This window comes from Aythya ferina, assembly GCF_964211825.1.
Source record: "Aythya ferina genome assembly, chromosome: 13".
Lineage (NCBI taxonomy): Eukaryota > Metazoa > Chordata > Aves > Anseriformes > Anatidae > Aythya > Aythya ferina.
The window spans coordinates 6,227,739-6,250,080 of NC_140311.1; the positions used below are offsets into that span (position 1 = coordinate 6,227,739).

At 45.3% G+C, this 22,342-nt stretch overlaps 1 long non-coding RNA gene across 2 annotated transcripts in view; it reads right to left on the reverse strand.

Annotated features, from left to right (window-relative positions):
- Positions 1 to 1,462: 1,462 nt before the first annotated feature.
- LOC311443753 overlaps positions 1,463 to 22,342 on the reverse strand; it is a 52,146-nt gene continuing 31,266 nt past the window's right edge. The window contains exons 4-5 of one of the 2 annotated variants that reach the window (XR_014697479.1): positions 4,122 to 4,369; positions 1,463 to 1,819 (exon numbers count right to left, since the gene is read on the reverse strand). This is a non-coding gene — a long non-coding RNA (uncharacterized lncRNA). Of the gene's footprint in view, positions 1,820 to 4,121; positions 4,370 to 16,271; positions 16,807 to 22,342 lie in introns of those variants that run through there. The other variant, XR_014697480.1, reaches the window with a different exon arrangement.

A 22,342-nucleotide genomic window follows, 5' to 3' on the forward strand; every position in this document is an offset into this window, starting at 1 on the left:
GAACCATTCTCTGTAGTTAACAAGTTTGGACCATAAAACAGTCCTTTGGTGACTCCCTGCATCATTATTTGCTACCAAGGCACTGCATTGATGGGCTCATTGGGATCCAGGGATCCAGCGTTAGATCAGTAAGCAGGAAAGCAGAGGTCCCACCAGATTTCCTGCCTGGAGAGCTGTTAGGATCCATGCTAGTTCTTTAAAGAGCAGAGCTGTGTACAGAGCTGCACTCAAAATGACCGTGTTAGGAATATAACTACTTCTGCTACAATTGAGACATTTGCAGGGGAAAAAAAAAAAAAAAAAAGGAAAGTCAAAAGAAAAAAAAAAATGCGTGCTTGCTTGACTGAGACACATTCTAACAAATGCAGTTTTTGAAGAGCTCTGCATGCTGCCTGTGTCTCTGCTCTTGGGAAGGCCGGAGAGGGGACTAAATTGTGGCCGCCTCCGCAAGGACAGACTCCAGCTGCGGCCAGCCCCGCCGGCTGTCGCTGCTGTGGGCACCCTGCACAGAGCCAGAGGGTGTCACCAGGTGCACCCACCTGCATTCACGGTCATTCACAGCACTCAGAGCCCTTTATTCTGGTTTCTCTGCTTTCATTTGGCACTTTTTTCTTTTTCTTTTTCTTTTTTTTTTTTTTTTTAACTTGATACACTAGAAGAGATTTTAAACCATGAGGCAGACGTGCTTTCCAAGAATAATTGCTCTTTGGCTGCTGCACAGGAGCTCTGCTCATGCATTTCTGGGAGATACTTGCAGACTGCTAACTGCTCTGGAAGCCTTTCAGCCTTTGCTGCCTGCAAATGGCATTATTAGTCACTAATAGCCTCAGCTCACCATGTTGTCTTTTGGTTAGTTAGCAGCTATTCTGCAAGTCAGAGACAGGGAAAGAGACACATATGTTTAAGCAGGAGCCAACTTCTGATCTGTAAAAAAAAACCTGGAGGGTTTTCTTAGATCAATCCTACCATTAGCTGAGAAGCAATGGTGAGGGAAATGTGTCAGCACGGGGTGGGTGTGTCCACGTCACCTCCCAGCTGCTATTTCTGGGACTGGTTCCTGGAGAGGACCCAGAGGATGTTCTCGCAGGCTCTCTGGCCATGGCACGGCTGCTGACACAGGGCTGTGGAACAGGAGGAGCAGGGGTTTCATGGTGGTAAAAGGAGTGGGGGAAACTTGATGTGGTGCTTGGACTCAAAAATCCATGGCACCAAATTTCCTGATCTAAATGGCTACCCCTATCAGAGCAGTTAAATGACATATATATACATCTTATTAAAAGTCAAGGGGACTTAATAACAAAATCCTTGGTGTTTTGTTGTTCTTTTCTAAAGGTTAGGTATTGTGTTTGTTGTTTTTTGTTGTTGTTGTTTCATTAAGGTTACTTGCTCACCTGTTCGCTCCTTTTTGGATATTGTAGGATTCTGTTATTTACTGCTCAAGCAATTCCAAAAAGTGCTCTACTGACATTTCACGGTATTTAGTATTGACCAAACACTACATGATAAATCTTTATAATACTCCGGAGAGACCATCAAGGGAGCAGTTACAAATATATACATTGCAGCGTATTGTGTTCTGGGTTAAATGAAATATAAAATCACATCACCATCCTGGGTACTAACTGCTCCATCAGTATTCCATCTCGCTCCAGCTGCAGGTATGGCGGTTGCCATTAAGACGTCAACATTTGTCGATTGCCGTGGATGGTAACTGATGGATTGCTCTTTCCCACTGTACGTGGGAAAGAAAATGTGAACCGTGGCAATGTTGGTATCTTGCACCATCCACAGCTCAAACTTTGTGGGCAGTGAGAAGCACCTATATGGAGAGAAAGATGGACAAGCTGGTAACTGGCAGTGGCCACACGGTGCTGTCCTGTGTGCTGCGCTGCTGCATTTCCTGCTTCAGGAGATGGAGCATTTCCAGGCCTTCAGAAAGTTCTGGATTAGTTTTGAGCTTTGGGTAATTTATAGCCAAGTTGATTTCACCATCATTAGCTTTTATACGTTCAAACAGGGTTTAATTTTGTTTGGAAGATGCAGACGTGTGTACAGCTAGATAATGCCCTGTTTATTTTACTGACTAATTCATCACTTAAAGTACAGGACTATAGGTTGAGAGACCAAGACTTATGCAGACTCCCATACTCCTAAATCAAACCAATAAAAGTTAAATTCACACTGTTTGCAAGCACTTTATGCAGATGGAAAATGTCACCTTGTCTGAAATACTTTATGGCACAATGCAGAAGCAAAAAGAAATCCCACAGTGAGAGATTAAAAAGCTTCACTAATGCTTAGCTGGGAGGCACGCGGTTCTGTGCTGCCTCCTCCCTGTGTGACGGGGAGGTTTTCCTGTGAAGCAGCATCCCCTCGGGCGATGCTCTATGCACAAGCCCACCATGGTGCCTCAAGCCCTGTCCCTCCTCCCCCCAAAAAACACTGGGCTGTTCAACTGGGGCTCTATGTGCTTCCCCTGGGGTGGGCAACTGCCATGGGGAGAATAAGGTGGTGGCTCCGTGGGATCCCATGAACCCTGGTGCCGTGACACCCGCCTGGGCACGATCCAGCCCATCTCGTGACCATTTGTGCAGCTCTGTCGGGCTCAGCAGTCACAAGATGCTGGGCCTGCTGCATTGGTTGATGCTGGTGTCCTGGGCTGGGGCTGCACTTTGTCTCATGGTTCATGGGACCAAGGTGTGGAGAAGACTCTGAAGCTGATGGTTATGCCACATAAGCTTAGTTTTCAAGGGTCTTCTAGCCATTTCTGTACTGTCTCCTGCTACCTGAGACAGAGCCAAGACAGTGCTGCAAACATGGAAGGAAACTAACTTTTTAAAAAGCAGCTTTAATATTCCATAGAGGACACATCCCAACAGAAAGCACTGGGGAGCTGTGGGACAAGCTGCTGCAGGGGGCTGGCCACAGCCAGAGCCCTGGCTCCGGGCTGCTAGCCGGGCATAGGGCAAACATGGAGCCACCAGGAATCAGCATGCCGAGACCCATGGAGCTGTGTGGAGCTGTGCTTAAAAGCAAAATCAACAGTCTCAAAAGCCTGATTCCCAGGCAACTCCTTCCCTCCGACATTGGGGGGAGATGCCACCCATCAGGCACAGCCGAAAGATCAGGAGCCAGCCTGGTTTCTGCTGCAAACTTTACAAAGCTTTCCTACAATGTTTTCATCCCTCTCCCTTCCGAAAGACAAAGGGGTGCCTCGCTCCCCCTGCTCCAGCAGCTCTGCCGACTGCGGACAGAACATTAAATGCTCTGAAAGCATTTTTACAGTGGGGAAGCAGAGACTCTGCAAACAGCTAATGGGTGTATTTCAATTCCCTATTAATTGCATATTTATTACTCAGCTGCTGCAAGGAAACGTCATGTTAGGTTGATTAAAGCTTTGCAAGCTGTACAGTAAATATTTTAAACAAAAAAGGTTTTGATCTCAGTTGCTGTAGGGAAGGGTGGGGGAAAGCTGCCATTAGAGTTGCTATAATTAGCAGGCTCCATTACAGACAGTGTTTCCCACAGGCTCTGCAACATGCTTCGTGTGTGTCTGTCTGCATGTATTTAGGCAGAATATCATTTTATGTATATGTATATATATAAATCGTATATATTTTTATATTTATATATTGTGTGAGGAAAAAAATGAGGAAAAGAGAAAGCCTATGTTGCTATCTTGTGTCTTGTTAACATGCAAGATGAAAGACATATTCAAAAGGCAGAAAAGAGGAGTTATGTGTACTGATGGGAGTTTGGGGGTAGATGACCAGCCTGCAAGCCCTAGCTGCCCACATAACGTGTGTCTGATTAATTAAGCCCTTGCCTGTACATGCTTCTGTTACTAAACGCCAAGTCTCTGCACATATGCTTGTGGTCTCCCTTGCTTCATGGTGTCAGTCAGGGACCGCACACGCAGGCAGATCCCACTGGGCAAGCCTTTGTGAACGTCACCCGGATGCGGGGTAGCGATGACCAGCCACAGGAATGCCAAGCTTTCTCTCCTGCCCATCTGCGTGATGCTGTCAACATATCACAACAGCAGTGATACAAGAGAAAAAGCAGCCCGTATTTCTGGCACGCTGCATCATCTTCATCGCTCACCATCAGCCCCCACTTACCTCCTGCACAAGAGGCTGCAAAACCCCCAGGCGATGGCACATCTCCAGGTGTGATGTGTGGCCAGCAGTTTTGTTCTGTGCTCACCCCCGTGGTGCTGAGGCTTCGGTGCTGGCCCCAGCACTGCTCCCCCAGCCTGCCAGCACAGGACCATGTCTCCTCTCCCCTGCTCCTTGTGCTTTTCTCTTCTTGACATTTGACATGAATTAGAGGAGACATCAGTCATGCCCGGCCCAATAGCCGTGGATACCTGCCACGGGACAGGACAAGCTATAAAGTGGTGCTAGTGCAGGACAGACAGCTCTAACTACTGAGCCTGGGGATGTGCAGCTCCAAGGAGGCGAAGGCACACCAGAGGGGTGTTGCTGGTGGAGATCAAACTGCCCAAACTCAGCCCCAGGGCTGGAAGACCAGCTCTGACACAAACCAGTGCTGAGTGGCATTTTTTGGCTGAAAGGATAAAACCCCTTAAGGGTCCATACACCCTTCAGGGCACAAATGCACAACTGTCTTTGAATCTGCTTGCTGTAATCCCCAAACCAGACAGCAGCGGCTCCCAAATGCAGGAATGGGAGGTGCAGGGGTCTCTGACTCTATGCTGAGGCAAGCCTTTAGCTTTTAGGTTGAGTTAACAAGTTCTTGGTCATAAAATGCAGGCCAGCAAATACAGAGTAATTTATTTTTTTGTGTAACCCTTAGAGCAGTCATGGTGCTCTGTATTCCCAAGTTGTTGCCCCAGAGTTTGTAGCTGCTATAGGCAAACCAATGGGCAATTTTCAGGAGCAAAATCTGTTGTTGTCAAGTCTTAGGAGTTTATTAAGCTGCAATATTTGGCTTGGCTCATTTCCTACAGCGGCTCCCTCTTGGAACTGTGTGATTGCAAGGGATGCAGCAGTTATTAACAGTAAAACAAGTTTCAATCTCTTATGACTGCACATGAAGGCTCAGAACTGTGAACCTTCAAAGGCACAAAATACAGAAGGCAAAACCAGAAATTATTCAGAATTTATTTTTTCAAGTAGGTTTTTGAAACCCATTTCAAAATTCAAGGGACCTCATGTCTGATTTTTGAAACAAACGTTAGCAATGCTCAAACTAAATGAGCCATATTTACATCTCACTGATTTCTGTGAATGAAAGGGTGGCAGCGAGGTGGGGGGACACGACTGCGTTTGGCAAGTCCCAGTGCAGAGAAAAGAAATTAAATAAACAAAGCAGGAGCAGAGTACTTTCAAAAAGAATCAAACAGCATGGACCATTAATGTTTCAAGAGATAGGAGCTGTATGTGAGCCAACCATCCCCAAGATATTTATTCCCTATCTTTAAAATAGGGAATTGCATTAGAACAGGTAGAATCTTTCAAAGCAGAGAAAATTTTTAAGGGCACTCGCTACCCTTTAAAGAAGACTTCAAAAACCATCTCCAGCATTGAGCTGAATAAGTTGGAGAGATTTGTAGGTTATAGCAAGGGAGAGTGATGGGAATACATGTGGATCAAGCTGGTTACTGCAGTAAACAAACCTCCCCCAAACTAGCAGTGAGTGCTCCAGCTCAAGAATGAATGGCCTCTTATCTAGAAATAGGTATTAAAGTAAGCCAAGAAGCTGGGTAAACACCAGCCAACAGCTATAAACTATTGTTAGGGAAAGGTGAAAGCCAACTAGCCTTGGCCACTGGGTTGGTGAGGAAGAACATAGCTAGACACTCAGTTCTTCATAGACTGAGATGTAGCCTTGAGGAAGCTAACCCCTGAAGGCTTTGAAATTAAAAATGATGAAAAAGAAGAAGTTTTCATTACAAAGGAGGACAGCATAACACAGCTATAGAGGCAGAGCTTCAAACAGTGCTGCTTTAAATCTGTGACAAAGCCAGCAACTGCACGGGAAGAAAGCAAATCCACGCTTCTATTCATCCTGTACCATCAAGGGCAACATGCAGCTCAGCTTTCTGTGCATCCCGGCCGGTTTGTGAGAATGAACTATTTTATCTCAAGGAAAGAGACATTATCATTAATTGACTTGCATAGTGCTTTACACTAATAGCCGGGTGCTGTAAAACAGAGATACTGTAATCATGCCAAGAGTTTGAAAATTAGCAAAAGTAGCTGGGCTTTATTTCCCCCCCCCAAAATGTACATGCTCCATCTGGCAGGTGGTGGGCAGGCATCATCCCAGGGTCTTCCCAGCCCACCCAGCTGCAGCCAGCGCCGTGTGCCTTGCACACCTGGAGCTGCATCCCAGTAAGCCTCTGGCCCAGTTGGGTGCCCATGGCTGGCAGAAGGGTTGGAGTGAGGTCTTTTTCATAAGCCCAGCACTGTTTAATGGAACTGCTTGCACCTTGTGTGCTGTCAGGGACACCTTTCCTATCCTTCCTGAAGGCCAACGTGTTCCCAGACAGCATGAAGGGTCCTTAATATAATATAAGATCAGGTCCAGAACACTCCATTACCAATGAGATACTTAACTAATGTTCTGCTTGTAGCAGGAGGTCACGGGAGATTTATCTGAAGAGATGCACATAGAAAGACTTAGCAGACAAGCCATTTCACAACCTCTAATACCCTCACCTTCTTAGTTGCTCAGCTGAAATGCCTTAAGGGATGCATTTTACAGGAGCTCAAAAGTGAACTGGAAACTGCTTAGATCACACAACTTATGCATTTTAAATAGCAGTGTAAAATACTGTGCTTTACAAAGGCTCACTGTTGTACCAAGTGATATAGACATGCTTTGAGTACTGGTGCTGGAAAAGTTGCAGGAAGTACAACAGAAATATAACACATACAGCAAAACAAATCTGTGACTTACTGAAGTTTATGATTAAAATTTAAAGACTGTTCAAGTTTTATTCCCCATAGCTGCTACTCCCCGGACAAGAAGAGACAGAGAGAGACTGACCTTGAATAATTAAGCCAGTCTGTGGCACTAGATCAATTGCTGGTATTGGCAGAACTCCACAATCAGGCATTTTGAAATGCAAGTGTCAAAGTGCACGTAACTATGGGGCTTTTGGTGCAAAGCAGCCAATATAAAGGAGAAGAGGTGAAGAGTGAGAGAAAATAGATTGTGGAGCTTTTAGCACACTCATGGGGGAGGGATGGGAAAAGTTTCCATTTCCTAACTCTAACAGGACACAACTAGCAGCCGACAGAAACCCACCATGTGTGTTGCTCCCGTAACCTTGTAGAAGTCACCCAGAGCAAGCTGAATCTCTCCTGAGTGAATTAAATCCATCAACAGTTCTGGAGAACACTCTGAGCAACTACCAGTAGTCAATAGTTTAATTGAAAATAAACTTTGTAAATCCAGGGAAACATCTCTGATCAACATCAATTACTGAACAAACCTGAGAGTGCTTGAAAGTAGACTTTCCCAGATGTAATGGGCATTTTTTCTGCTGTTTCTGCTCACCCTCAGATCTGATAGCACTGAGGTGACCCACCAGAACTGGATGTGAATTTTACAGCAGTCAAGAAAGTCTTCATGTTGATAACAGCCAAGATAGACTTTGTGTTAATTTCAGGAGCCGGGGGAACTCCTGCTTAAATCTCTTCCCAATCCCTTGACCTACAATCACACACATGGAAAAGCAGCATCAGGCAGACAAGATAATCATTGCATTCCTGGTGCAACAGTACAGGAAGATGCCCTTAATACTGGCATTGTTCCCAGAACTCCCTGCCAGACACTTCTGTCCAAAATCCAAGAGATTTTAGGTGGTTTTCTATAGAAAGAGAAATGTACAGCATTTAGAGAGCATTTTCATGTATGAAGACTGTAGATCCCATGCACCCCTGCCCAGTGGCTCTCTCCAGACACAAGGAAGATGGAAAGATGCTGGCACAGTGTCACAGTGCTTTGGGGACTTCTCTCCTCTCCCTAGCAGGACAGTCCGCTCAGCCTCTGCTAAAGAGAGAAACTGCACATCAACAAAGGAAGGAAGACACAGTCATTTCATTGCCTGTCCCACAGCTTTTATGGTAAGTTTTGTGGTACCTTATGTTTTCCAGAAAGATCCAGTCCCTGGGGTCCTGTGATAAGACAACAACATCTTCCCTAGCTTTAGTTTTAGAGCTCATAGTGAGCTATAATTTCCAGTTTTCTCAAGTATATCTTAAGGCTTCAAATTCCAGGAGGAAATCAAAAGCAAACCAAACATATTAAAAAAAAAAAAAATTGATTCTTAAACCAAATCATTATCTCACAGACTTACTTTTTGATCAATATGAAAGGTGGCTATTTTGTAGTGCTCCAAAGACCTGGCTTGAATTCAAATATGGGCCAATGAAGAAAGGGTGATGATGACTAGTGGCTGGCCAGAAGGAGGAAGGAGCAGGATGGAAGGAGAAAGGAGCAGGATGTCTTCCTCACCCTCTCCCAACCCATGACCACTCTTTCCAAGCGTGGTTCCTCCCTGTGCTGACTCCAGTGTGAATATAAAGGAAGGCAGGAGGCAGCTAGGAGAGCGAGGAGGAGAGACAGAAGAGTTGCTGGAGACTTAGGGGGTCGCTTTCCACACCATCTCTGTGTTACTCCAGCTCTCACTAATGCTGGAACATTACAGGCATTTCATTGCCTTTGTTCTTCTCTTTCCATTTCATGGGCTTTTGGTACATGCAGCTTCTGCAAGGGAGTGAAAGGGAATCAGCAGCACTGGTTCCCCTCCTCAGTGGAAATGCTTTGAAACTTTCAAAGAACCCAACTCTCTCCCCACATCCCTGTGTTAATATGCACCAACTCTGCTCCTGACGCACTCCATTGTAAATGATGTATGAAATGAAATCTCCTCGCTCGTCTAATGCAGAGAAGAAAGGCTCTGTAGGCAATGCTACAACATTCCTGTCTGGAGAAAAAGACAGCAAAACCTCAGACTCCCTATAAGCAATATGTATTTTTTAAGTTGTTGGTGTTTCTCCTTTTCATTTTTGCTGAGGGTGGGGAATTTAATTCAGATTTCACAGAGAAACACAAGCCACTTAAATGCATTTCTAAGCCTTTCACAGTGATTGTGTGACCATCACCCATACCCTCACCAGTGGGGATAGCAGCAGTAAATGCATTAGCCCCACAAACAGTGGAGCAAAAACAACGGCTTTAGCCCTATGGGAGGCAGCAGGCTGGTTGCATGAGGGAGCAACAGCGGATGTCAGCCTTGATCTGGATTTGAGACCTTCCAGTTTTATATGAAGCTGTTTGAAAACCAGAACATGTCAGCAGACTCCAAAGGGAGAGCGGATCAGAGCAGGCTGGGAGCTGCAGCGGGAGCAGCGCCGGAAGGTCGGCAGCATAAAGTGGCAAATGCTCCACGGAGTGCTCTCCATGCCCAGAGCAGATGATGGATTAGTTGAGGGCACAGGAAAAGTCACTGGAAGGGAGGGCAAAGAAGGTGACTGAGACATTGCAAAAGGCACAGAGAGAGCATCTGCTGGTGACAGATAGTCTTGTGGAACCCTTAGAGTGACTTTCAGCCAGACAGATCAACCTTGGCAGCTCCTGGGCTTGGTGGGACCCACACCTCCTCAGTGAGCTCTGATGGGCTTTGTGATTTCCCTGGAGCAAAGCACTGTAACCAGGCACCAACTGCCTCGGTATCTTTTGCAGCCAGGCCTGAAGGAGACCCTGTCCTTTGGGCTTACAGGCATTTGCATGGTTCCTGTGCGCTGTGGGCACTGTGTTGTTTGTTGGCCATGCATTGGCTCCTGCACCCAGCCATCACAGTGCTGCTGCCATGAACACTAAACTCTGCTTAGACCTTATAAATTGTTAGTAAACTTCTAGGGATGATGTCGTTATAGCTGACAGATGAGCCACCTTGATGGATTATTAGACACTGTTAGCCATACTTGCTAGACTTTACGTTACTAATGAGTTTTAGGGGGGTTTGCTTTCATTATTCTTTTCCCTTTTGTTTGTTCTGAGCAGCAACTTGCACAGTGACAAAACAAAATGCTTCAAGGCAGCAGCTGGAGCTTGAAATTAATAATAAAAAGTAGTTGTACTGATGTTTGGATGCAGAGTCAAGCTGGCAAATGTGCTTGTTTCACACGGCCATGGTACTCCCGAGCAACCTGATTTGTTGTCAGGGCAGGCAGGGGAGCAGAGAAGGGTCCCAGGGCTACAAACAGTCAAACAGCTCAACAGAAAGCTTCCCTGGGCTCCACCAAAACTGATGGCCAATTTTAAGAACCTACCAGCAGCGATGTCCTGCCTGGCCTGGCTTCACACCAACCACTCCCTGCAGACACAGCCTCACCCCACCAGGCAACACACGCTCCCTTCTCCCCCGGTGCAGGCGGGCTGCATTCATCAGCCCTGTGGAGCCCACGCTTACTGAAATACCAGAGCCATGTTGTTATACCTGTAACAAACCTGCCCTTTTTACATATAAGAAGGTAAAATCTGTATGAGTTAGAAGTCTTGTCCAGAAGTCTTTAAAAAAATACATATATAGAAAGCCTAAAAGCCTCAAACAAAAGAACAGACAATCAGTTCTGGCATGAGTCCAGATACATTTGACTTCCTTACTCCTCATTGTTCATGAAGTTAACAGGAAAAATATCCATGTTTATCTGAGAATGGCACCATTATTTCATAAAGCTGCTTTATTTCCCTTTCTCTTTTCTGTATTGGAAAAATTCCCCAACATAAACTGAACATTTACTGCAGGCAGATTTTCTCCTCATTGTTCAAGGATAAGATGTGAATGGGAACGGCAGGAGGCCAGCTATTCTCTAGACATATAAAGTGAAAATGATATTTTGAAGAAGATCAAAACCAGTAGCAAGTATTCAACCACTTCCATTATGTGTCTTCGTATTATTTGGGCTGCAAAGAGGTGACAGCAGCACAGCACATCAACCCTTGTGAACAAAATGACATGCAACAGTTTTTAATCAAACTCTGCTCAGGGAACATAAACCAGTGGAAAGTAGAGCAAATAACAAGAGAAATTTTCAAGCAGGTTTACTTGAACTGTGATTAATAATAATAACCATAACAATAACAATAACGATAACAGTTTGTATTCCCAGACTTTGCCTTATCCTGTAGTACTTTTGAAACAGTGCCAGCTTATAAAAAAAGCTATGTTTCCCTTCCTAGGACTTTGACAGTGACAAATCTTACAACTGAACTGCAAAGGTGTGCCTAGCCAGGTAGCTGCACTTTGTGGCACTAGGGAAAACCAAGCACCTCTCCTGTCAGTCTGCTTCTACTGACCCTTTCATACTCATCAAAACAAGAGCATCCAGGAGTTAAACCTATAGGAAAACACTCATGGCCCTTCTTGCCATGCAAATTCCTTCTTCTTCCAGGGCATGGAGATATTCATGAAGTACCCATCCTTCCCCATATTTCATACCCCACGTGGTAGCTCAGACAGGATAACACTGCTAGAGTCATCCCAGGAGCCTCAGCCCTGGAAAATGCTATGTGAACCATAGCTGCTCTGGCAAGAGGGCTTTGCCATCAAGGTGGTACTTACTGACACCACGGGGCAGTGGGCAGGGGATGCGTGTGTTGATCTCTGCATCAAGGGCAGCCCTGAGGAGCCTGTCCGTGTGCCATACCCATCCCCAGGATGTGTGGACTCACCACAGCAGAGCTTGGCTGCATGTGGGTGTTTCTGACCACTGGGAAGCCCTTATTCAGTCAGTCAATTTGTCAGTCCAGTGGGAGCGAAGAAATACAAAGCCAAGCAGATGAGTTCACCCAGTGCTGCACCTCTCCAAAATTTTTCAGGAGACTCCTGGCAGCATCAAATTAACCATTAGTGAGGCACGCATCTGCACCTAAAGGTGTTGCAGCAACAGAGACAGAAACAGAGAGTCAGCTCTATAAATGGAGCTTTAGGGGCTCTTCATATCACACAAGCCTGGAAAGATGCTTCATTGGAGATCAAGTACCACCATTTTAAGCTCACAAAATTCATGCAAACAATGCCCAGGAGTACTGTGCAAGTACCATACCTGTATGCTCCCTGCCTGCAAGTCACTACTGTCATCTGCACGGGGATTTCACCTTCCTGAAAGGCAAGGGCCGATGCAGAACACCCCTTGCTGCCTGCAGGTACCTGCATGGAGCTGTCCTAGAGCACACAGACATCAGACATCCCTCATGCAGGCGGCTCCACCGCTAACCTTGTGTCAGGCATGTCAAGTCAGATTGAGCCCAGAGGGCACCAGCCAATTATAAAGAAAACCTCAGAAAAGGTTTAGAGTTGGAGAGGAACACACAACAGCTTTATGTGCAATTGCTCATCCAAGTCCATAAACTCTGTAAACCTTGTTCCATTATAGTCATCCTAATAATAATCATTAATCAGTTATTTAAAGTCATTCACATGAAAGGTTGTGAGCTATTTTTTTTTTTTTTTTTTGAGCTAGTATAAATCAACCTTATAGGCAAAAGAATAAATACAGGGAGACAGCTGTACAGATCACACTGTCACACCAATCACTGCTTAAAAGCACACACTGTAAATAGCAGACAAAATTCACCCCCAGTGGAATGCCATTGACTGCATGGGCTGGAACTGCAGCAGGGATAAATTGGCCTATCAAAAATACATAAAAATTTAGAAACAGAATTCAGTGACATGAGGGAGCAATTTATCACTTAAAATGACATTATCACTAGCAAACCCATTAAATATTATGGGCTCTGTTAATATTCCTAAGGGGCACAGCAACACTGGAGGTGGCAGTGGTTGCATGGGGTGGGAAACAACTCACACCCAGGGCTGCCAGTGGGACCATGCTGCTCACTTGTTTCTGAACCAAGGCTAGGGACAGCTCTGGGGTGGCAGCCCTTGCCCTGCTCCACCAGTACATCTCCACAGTGCAGGCAGAAGTGAGGGGTGTGAGCAGCAGCCACATATAGCACTGCTGCCACCGGTCCTTGGCCTCTTTTCTCACAATTGGGGAAAGTAAACTCCAGCAAAAAACTGTGCTTTGGGAGCTGAATTTGTCTGTCCTCAACCTGCCTATTTATGTGGCAGCATCCCCGGCCTGGGAGGAGCAGTGCCACCAGCCCTGGCTGCCTTTCCTGCTGCAGCAGCTGCAGTCTGGAAGATGAGCCTTGCAGGGAAAGGCAGGGAGGGAGGGAGACATCTTTTTCATGCCCCCTCATGGTGTTACCATGATATCAGGCCTTTAGAAAGTAATCAGGCTGCTTTGTAGACCACTCATCACCAGTAGGAGCCAGACGTGTGGCACTGTCTTAACAGCCCAGCATGGTATTTAGCTACAGTAGGAGTCGTTAGGTTCGGTGCATGGGCTCATCGGGGAGTATAGCAGAGACATTGTGTATCACAGTATGGATTTAATGACAGTAATTGTGTTTTCATGAAGAAGGGCTGAGGAATTTTGCTCCAGTATGGAAGTGTCCAAGCCCAGCAGCTCTGCCCAGGGACACAGGCGGGGGCAGCCGTGTGGCTCAGAATGGCTTCACCAAGGGGCCAGCCTCACGGTCCCACAGGGGTCACAGGCAGCTCAGCAGTGCGCCCATGCCAAGGCAGAGGGCAGTGGTGGGGATGTGTAGCCAGGCTTTGTGGAAAAAAAAGAACAAGTAATTGTTTTCTCTTGGAAAAAAAAAAAAAAACACCTTGCTAGATTGCCTTACCAGGATATGATTATTGCAGATACTGGGCAAAGCAGTGTCAGTTGCAAAACATTTGTGGGAAGCAATTTTATTAGAGATATCAATATAAATAAATAGAAGGATTTTTCTGAGTGTGCTTCCACACTTGTTTTGAAAGGCTCTTTTCATTACACTCACAATAGCTGCTGATCATATTCTTCTACTCTGTTATGAAGCATCTGTGGCAATAGTACATAAGGCACACCAGCGTCTGGCTGCACACCACTGCGTTTTGGTCTGGTAGCTCTGAGATTTCACTCTTATTATTTTTTAAATTTGCTAAGGGCAGCAAGTACACAGGCACACAAATAGAAGCATTGCCCCTGCAGAGGTCTCAGTGGGGATATCTGACGCCAGCATGGGGCCAGACGCCCTGTTCTCGCCCCCTGCCCTGCTACCAAGTGGCCACATCCAGCCCAGGCTGCTCACCAGTGTTCCTGTGGTGCAGGCACAGGCTTGCTCCCTGTGACACAGTGCAAAGTGGGGCTGGAGGGGGGCTTCATGTTTAATATAATTGAGGTGTCAGGATGCATTAGTCAGGTGATGTGAAAGAACAACAACTGCATCTTGAACTGTGATAGTTCATTTATTATTGCAGAACTGAATGGCAAAGCCTAAGAGGGCTTCTTTTCCCACCCTGTATAGATTGTTATAAAACAGCTACATTAATCTTTTTGTTGTTGTTGTTGTTTATTTTTGGTTTTTTGCTACTTTTCCCCAGGGATATAAAAATAGAAAGCTAACAGTAGAATCAAGATGAGATTTATAAGTCCCATGACAACATATGCCCCTGAAAACTTCACCAAAATTTTATAGCAGGAGTTGCTAACAAACTCACCATGTATATGCCTGTTTGTTGTATTCTTACTAATGGATGTTTTTACACAGTAACATACCTATACCCTGCCTCTTAAACCAAATTCAATTAAAATTCTTTAACAGTACTACAGTGAAAAATAGCTAGTTTAGGCTTTTATCCTTCTCTCCTTCAAAAATCCCAAAGCATTTTCCATGCATCAAGTAGGCCTTGTAGGCAAGAGCTTCTATTCTCACATGACTGAAGGATACACCAAGGTAAAAAACCATGGTGCAACTTAAATAATGTTAGATGTGAACAAGAAACTACCCTGGCAAGAGAACAGGCTTTCTTCCCAGCACTAGTCAAACCCACCAGAGGCTTTTTGCTTTGAAATAGAGCCACGCAGAGAGTATTATTTGTTTTTACATCTCTCTTCTCTCCTGACCACACCTTATTCCTGAAAGAGACAAAAATATTCCAGAAACAACTGATTTATTGGGAGAAACATAGAGGATTTGATTTGCTTCTGGTCTCTTTATATTTCCAGTCCCTCAAGACCATGTCACAAACACATGTCTCTCCATCACACTTGCTGTACAGTGTGATTGCTTGTTCCTGCCCTATCTGCTTGTTATAGAAGAGTGAGCTCAGACGTGGTTTCACACTGGCACAGCAAATTGTGGCACTGCCCTTTGGGATCTCAAGAAAATGACGCAGGAAGGTTTGCATCCTCTGCCTGCATCACCTAGATGCTACCTTGAATACAGAAGTGAGGCAGATGCACTCACCCCTTCCCCAGAAAAGCCAGGGAACGCGTACCCCACAGCAAGACAGATGGCCAGGAACAGCCACAGTGCAGCCCCAGTCATCCTCCTGGACTCTCCTTCCCCAAGCACCCAAAGTAAAGTACATTTTCAGAGCGCAGCCCAGGTCATGTCACTGCAGGCAGCTCTTAATATAACTTTCTGGACGACACTACAATGTAAAACCTGATTGTGTTATTTCTTTCATAATCAGATGCTTTCTCTCCAAAACAAGCTATATCCAACAGTGCCTGCACGGTAGACAACTGCAACCCATGAGCATCCAGACATGCTTTGAAATGTTCTTGAAACATTTCCATGCCCAATGGATTATGCTGCTAATCAAATCCAACTTATGACTAGCCTGAATACCTGGTCCTTATTCGCAGTTGGAAACATATCTGGCTCCTATTCAAAAACAGCTTAATCAAGAGGTGGTCTTTAGATTAAAGACAGTAAAATATGTTTCAAAATTTTGATTACTAGCTCTGGGTACCAGGAAATTAAAATATATTGGTAAAGTCTGTGCATCTACATTAGGTGAAAGCTATGTAAATGCCATCACACTCCATGGGAGGGTTTGGGTTAAGCACTGGTCCATGGACTACATTTCAGAATCAGACAGTGATTTTTGAAGAATTCAGACAGTAAAACAAAAAAGTCAAAAAGCCACACACACACAAAACTAATGATGCAGAAGTTTAACCAGAGGCTCTTTAGTGGTGCTTTGTAACCTTGGCCCTGGCTCCCTTTGCTCCCATTAGTCTAACAACTGTATCTTCCAGCCTCACGTGTCTGCTAAAAACTGTGGATGTACACCAGACATGCTTCTGGAAGCAAATATGGCAGCTTTGTCCATTATGGAGGTCTCCCAATATCAGGAAGGAAATAATTTCAGAGAAGGGCAACTCTGCATACATTGCAATTTTACTGGGTGGTGGCAACAACTGTAGAACCCAAAGCAAAGCATTTCCTGACTCTAAGTGGTTAGAGCTCAGCACAACACAGGATACCAAATGGAATTTAGCTATGGCAGGCCGATCATCCTTTCTCAAATATATATAAATATATATATAAATGTATGCATTCACACACCCACAAATATATGTTCATGTACAACCATACATATTCATCCACTTCTGTATGCACACAGATCCACCCAGTCACAAAAGAAAGATTTTTTGGATACTCTGTTGCTACATTTACTGACACAGTCCCAGGGGTATTGCACCTATTCTTTTTGGCATTACCCGTGTAATGCAAGATATAAAATTCTCGATAGATGTTCTGAGTTTGTATTTAATAGACCTGGAGGCTCTGAGTGCCTTTTCACAGATTGTGTTCCAGCTGTCTGCCGATATTTGAATGTGCAGGTCTTGGTCCCATGCTGAGCAAACAGGCAGCCTCCCACGCATTTTGTGTACCAGGAGTAATTTATGAGTCTATCTATAAAGGAAATAACAGTGCGTTAGGAAGGGGTTATGTAAAGCTCTGAGATTGAGAAGTTGCTCAGTTAACTCAGTACAACTTCCTAACATCAGTGTTATGTTTCAGCTGATTTACAAATACAGGGGCCTTCATGTGATGATTCATATGCCTTCTGAAGCAGACGGGGAGGGGGAGGGGGGACGACTATAATAACTGTCTCTACATAAATCTCATGTCACTGAGAGGCTCCTACCTTGAAACCTCATATTCATTAACCATCTTTTGCAAATACGAGCATCTGAATTGAACCACAAGTCCCTAGGCACTGTGGGATATTCTGGTAACAACCAACCAAAGTAAAAATAAAATAAGAGGTGCTGGCCATTTATTTTCAATCTCACACCATGGGGATTTCTTCACAATTGTCATTTAATGTAGATTCCACAGGCAATGCATTGGAATACGCACAATGAAAGCACAGACGGGGAGCCGGGCAGCCCTGTCAGGAGTCCGTGAGCTTGGGCAAAACTGCTGCACTCCATCCAGACCAACGGGCAAAGGTGTCTGCTTACAGCACTTCTCTTCCCCTCCCCGAGAAGAAAGCAGCCTGCAGCGATCACAGACACCTGTTTTAGACACCTGTAAGCAACCTGCTTCAGTCCTGCTCTGCACACCCAGCTAGCAGCTAAGAGGGTTTGAAAAACCAAATCTTCCCTAACCAGGGCACAGCTTGCATTCAGCAGCCTGGTGTCAGATCTCGACTGGAAACGAGGCACAAAATGCAAAAGTTGCAACCTACTCAGCTTAACAAGTTCAGCATTATTTATTTAATGTCCTTAGAGCATGAATATTTAAAGTGTGAAGTGACCTTTAACCAGAAGAAAGTTATCAAAATCCATATGTGCCACCCCTCCAACCAGAGGGCAAGCTGAGCTGGCTGCTCAGCTCAGGTCAGAGTAGACCAGGGCAGAGGCTTCATCGTGTTTTCTCAGGAGCTGCCACCAGAGCCATCCTCCTCCTGGCACTGACCTACAACAAGCATCTTTCTGCAGCAAGCATTTATCTGCCTATAAATGGTGTGTCTATCATCAGCCTGTGGCTACTTTTGTGCAATGGAGAAAGAAGGAGCAAACAAATGTCCCCTGGTGTAGGGTCATCAGGTCTTGTGACCTGGGCTGGGGCTCAGGCACGTCCCAGATGTTGCCCAAAAAGAGGCAGCAGAGCCTGAAACTTCAGCAGACAGCCAGGATGCACCACCAGTGGTTACAGCCTTACAGTGATCTGAAGGTTGATCCAAGCTATTGGAAGAAAGATTTTATTCCAATTGAAACAGGGAGCACATGCACAGCAAGGGCGTGGGACAGCATCACTGCCCTCATGAGGAACAGCCAGTCTCAGGCAAATGAATCCACATGGATCAGTCTCATCTGGAAATCAGAGAGAATAATATTTTCCTACCTCGTAGACCCACTGCAAGAGATATTCATTAGCACTTGGGAGGCAATCAGACCATCACCATGATGAGTGCCATAAAAAGCTGCCTGTGAAATGTGTCACTCAGCCAGCCAGCCAGTCAGCCCAAGCTGAGCCCTGCCCTCACTGCATGTCGCACAAGTGAGACAGACAGAATTTATAAGCCAAGGAAGTGCCTGCTATTTTCTCTGGTATTTTAGCCACCGGGACTCGAGCTTTGCCAACTGCTAGCACCTAATGTTGCAACCAGCACATTTCAGCTTCAGCTTGTGAGATTCCTGGCATTTCACTTCAAAAGATGTAGCATTCCTAAAAAAAGCATTTTTTGCAATGGAAAATGATTCACACCCATTTTTCACCAAAGTATGTTCAAAGCCAAAAAAAAAAAAAAAAAAAAAAAAGACAACGAGAAAGCAGCCGGCAGTGCTGGAAAACTCCCCAGGAGCTCAGAGCTGACTGGTTGGCTGGTGGCATGGCAGCAAGCTGGGACAATTTGCTTTGGTGCCCAGTTTGTAGGGCCTGGACCCACACAAGGTTCTCCGTCTGGCCAGGAAGAGGAAGAGCAGAAACCAAGTGACACAACTCCACAAAGCTTCCCTGCTGGGAGGTGAATTCAGAGCAGTGTGGCAATGCTAGTGCCAACCCCCAAAGATAGGGCCATGGCTCATTTTGGGGCTCACTGGTTGCCTACAGCACTTCCAGAAAAGAGGCACCTCCCATGTGTGTTTGCACCTCAACAACCAAAATCCCAGTTTTTGCAAGCAGCCCCAGCACCCTGCCCTCCTCCTTGCACTGACAGCCCAGGATGGAAACTAGGAGGGTGATTTCTGGATATAGCCTGACATCAGGTAACCTGCAAGTTGGAAATCAAAGAGAACTAGAAGTAGACTCATTATAGGCTAATTAATCCAGCAAAAGTCTTCTGGACAAAGGTTGATGACATTCACTTCAGGATAATTTTGAAATAAATATGAGGATTCACAGACGGAAAAAAAAAAAAAAAAAGTGGAGCAAATATTATTTTGAAGCATAAATATAGCTCATTTCCAGGCCCCCTCCTCCACATATCAATTAATGAAGCAAATCATCCATCTGAATCAAAGATGTGGGAGAAAAACACAGTTATCTATTTGAACTACAAAAAAATTAAAGGATTTAAAATGAAACATATAATTAGCCTGTAGGACTTTGCTGTAGGTTATTGAGGAGAGAAAAAAAAAAAAGCTTACGAACTTTCAAAGGGCTAGACAGCTACAAGAATAGCTTCTGCTACTCTCCAATAGAGGGGGAAGTGCTCATCTTCCAAAGACTGGCAGGGCCAGCCGAAGCTCAGCTCTGGCTACAGGCAGGGTTTGTAAACCATCAGCAAACAAAACCCTTCGTATGTTGGGTCCTACGCTGTTTCTATCATCTAGTGATTGTAACTGCTGAACCTCCGTCCAGGAGGCCAGCTCTTGGTCCTTTGGTACCAGACAATCAACAGATAGCACCAACACAATGCCTGCCATATGAAGGGTTTCATTCACCAGTGTTTGTGCTCTTCTGATTGAAGGCAAGCGCTAAACATGGCTATTTTCATCAGACCCCGGTGCTGCAGGACACATAGCTGATGAACACCAGCTGGCAGCGGGAGGACGTGTTCCCAACAATTAGCTGTATGATGATGCTCTGCAATCTCCTCTGAAGCATCTGGCATGGGCCACTGGCAGACCCAGCCCCGGGATGAATCGTCGCTCTGTTCCGCTGTGGCAACCCTTACGTTATTAAAGTTTAGATTGAAATGAGGAGTTCAATGTCAAATCTACAAGCCCAGCCAAAGACTCAGCAGATGCTGCATATATAAACTCATACAAGGGTTAATATTAGTCTGGACAAGGCTGAAGCTAGGTTTCATGGATAAATCACAAGAATATCCTTTAGCAGGCTTCATTTTTCCAGAGATTATCACTTGCATAAACATGAAACACCTATGGGTCACACCTGAAAATCCCTCTTTATCGTCACTATTTATTTGCAAGTGTGGTAGCTGCTAGAGACCTCAGGCTGGACAGGCAACACTTATTTTCCAACCGAGACTTGGATACATGCCTAACCTTATACACGATTGTGTTGCTGCTCCTTGCATCATTGCAGAAACAGGCGCAAAATGCCATTGTAGCACTGGAAGCATTTTCATGCACTGTTGTTCTGCTGAAAACAGTTTCCCAAAATACAGGGCAGCAGAGAGAAAACTCCATCTGCTTTGCATGGCTCCATGAAAGGGTGCTGGGGGTTGGCCTGAAGGATTGAGCAAAGGAGGATGTGTGCCTGCCTTCAGACACCTCCTCCTGGTGACCCTACCTATGCTGTCCTGCTGCCACACACCTCAATTTCCTCCTGTGTGATGACTTCTGGCAGTGCTGCTGCCCTAGCCTCAGGCTGGTGCTTGCTGATGAAGTGTCCTGAAATGGTCAGGTCTCAGCATAATCCAGACATTCTCAGATAAATGGCCACTGGACATCTCCATAGGAAGGGCAGAGGTGTGATCAGCTTAGTTAAAAATGTACAAATCACTTGATCAAAATCTGACAAAAAAAAAAAAAAGTAGAAAATGATTCCCTCACAAATAAGATCACTTTGACTAAGTTACTTGCTCCCCTTCAGAGAAGATTTAAGCTTTTTCTCTCTTCCTCTGCAATCTGGCTACCTTTTGAAGTTAAAAGAAAGGAAGGTTTGGGGGCTTTTTTATTTAAGAAGAAAAAAACCTTCTCTTCTTTGAAAATATTTTTCTTAGACAATTGCTGTCTCAAATTTTAACAAATACTAATTTGCACCTTGTTCAAAAGCCAAACAGTAACTTTGATTTTTTTATTTTTATTTTTTTTTTGCCTACTGAATGTTACTCTGCCTTTCTTTGTCTTAGTGGCAGAAGGGAGAGTCTTAAAGAAATCAAACTACCAGCTCTCTTCCAGATTTCCACAATTTGTTATATAATTTCTTAAAAGGAGCCATAAGGCCACTTGCAGGAAAAAAAAAAAAATCTTTTAAAAGAAGAAAGAAAATAGATTTTTCACCCATCTTCTTGTAGATGAAGTAGATGAGACTAAAAAAGGCGTTTCATTTGAAACATTGTATTCGAGACCAAGAAAAAAAGCCGACAAGGTGTCCCTGCTAGGAATTTCATTCGAAGGGACCAGAAAGAAGAAACCAGATTTTCTTCAAGGACAAAGAAAAAGGAAGTTTTGAAAAAGATGAGCTCAATCTAAAACATCCTTTTTTCTTTTCTTTTCTTCTTCTTTTTCTTTTTTTTTTTTTTTTTTCAGCTATGTGAGAAGAGACGTGAGGTTTTGTTTTCCTGAGGAGAATTTGGGTTCTGCATGTTTGAGGTACAGAGAGTGTGTGAGTGGCAGGCAGAAGGGGAGCGGGCAGGGGAGCGCTGCACCCACCTCTGCCTGCAAGGCTGCCTCATAAATATAGGAGGGCTTTAATGACAGAGCACTCTTTTAGGAACCAGGTACTCAGGGGCTGCTCAGGCTGCTCCACGTTGCTCCAGCAACAAGAAGCTCATCTGAACGGCCAGAGAGAAAAACCCTGTGACCACCTCACAGCCGTGGGTGAAGGGGATGGGCAAAAAGAGGGGGAGCAGAGAGGCTCAGCACCTCGGTCCTGTCGCACTTGAGGTTTTGCAGTGGCTCCCGCAGCAGGGCTGGGGCAGCCCCATCACCACAGTGCTCAGGGACCCACATCTCCTGGTCTGAAGAGGCTGACCAGTCTGTCCCTCCACTTACTGTGGGCATGAGCCGGTCCTCCTGACAGCTCAATGCATAAAACTCCCTCTCCATCTCTTACCGTGCACATGCATACGCGCAAGCACCAGCATGCTCCGTTCATACATATGCATGCAAATGAGGGAAGCATAATGAAAAGCATCCAGCCTGTCCTTTCCCAGAGGGAGCAGATCCTCCCGCGGCTCCCATGACGGAGCTCCCAAATCCGCCTGTTCCAGCCTCCTCCTCCATGGTGGGCACCTGATCCCCACACCCGCACCTATCCCAGCCCCTCACCACTGGCGATGAGCCCCACACTTAGCACCGCCTGGGGC